Source organism: Elephantulus edwardii, unplaced genomic scaffold (genome assembly GCF_000299155.1).
Source record: "Elephantulus edwardii isolate Elephantulus edwardi_28Jun2011 unplaced genomic scaffold, EleEdw1.0 scaffold00310, whole genome shotgun sequence".
Taxonomy (NCBI): domain Eukaryota; kingdom Metazoa; phylum Chordata; class Mammalia; order Macroscelidea; family Macroscelididae; genus Elephantulus; species Elephantulus edwardii.
In genome coordinates, this window is record NW_006400060.1 from 1,576,938 (window position 1) to 1,578,277 (window position 1,340).

The following is a 1,340-nucleotide window of genomic DNA, read 5'->3' on the forward strand; positions in this document are numbered from 1 at the left end:
CTCCTTGGAGGCAAGGATTCTGGGGCTTCGTCTGACATACTTTGGTCATGTTGCCAGGGAGGACGCGTCCTTGGAGAGGGACATCATGCTTGGGAGGGTGGATTGATTCGGTGACTGGGGTAATTGGGACGGGTTTGTCGGAGGCAGTGCGGTTGGCGCAGGATAGAGCAGGGTTTAGGGCTGTTGTGCATAGGGTCGCTATGAGTCGAAAACGACTCGATGGCACATAACAACAACAGCAGCAACAACATACTTAGACCAGGAAGCAGTCCCCAGAACAGAGCAAGGAAACACTGCCTGGTTCCAAATCAGGAAAGGAGTGCATCAAGGATGCATCCTGTCTCCTTTACTTTTCAATCTTTATGCAGAACAAATCATTCAGGAAGCACAAGTTTATGAGGAGGAATGTGGCATCAGGATTGGGGGAAGACTCATCAACAACCTACGATATGCAGATGACACAACCTTGCTTGCTAAAATTGAAGAAGACCTGAAGCACTTGCTGTAGAAGGTCAAGTACTGCAGTTTTCAATATGGATTGAAGAGCAACGTCAAAAAGACAAAGATTCTCACTACTGGGCCAATTGTCAGCACCATGACAGATGGAAAAAAGATCGAGGTTGTTAACAATTACAGCTTTCTTGGCTCCACAATCAACACTCTTCACCAGCCATTAGAAAATCAAAAGACAAATTGCATTGAGGGTATCTGCTGTCAGGGACCTTTCCAGAGTGCTGAAAAACAAAGCTTTCAGTGTAAATACTAAGGGGCTCCTAATCCAGGCCATTGTCTTCGCAATTACTTGCTATGAATCAGCTAAACAATGACTAAGGATAACAGAAAAAGAATAGATGCCTTCAAGTTGTAGTGCTGTAGAAGAGTCTCAAACATACCGTGGACTACCAAGAAAACAAGTAGGTCTGTCTTGGAGAGTGTGAAACCAAGTCTCTCCTTGGAGGCTAAAATTTTGAAGCTCTTTCTCACATACTTTGGGCATGTGGCCAGGAGAGACTGTTCCTTGGAGAAGAACATCATGCTTGGAAGGGTGGAGGGACAGCACAGGGGAGGAGGACCCCAGATGAGATAGATCAATATAGTGACTGGGGCAATGGGGATTGGTGTTTTGGAGTAAGTCAGATTGGCATAGAACAGAGCTGCTGTACATGGGGTCTCTATGGTTCACAGGCATCTCAACAGCACATAACAACAACAGCAACAACATTATCTTGTAGTATTCTACCCAGACAGAATATTATCCAGGAAGTACCCACTATCTCAATTTCTCTGACACCTTCTCTTCAGTCACACCTAATATTTAAAAATGATATTATATATTAAAA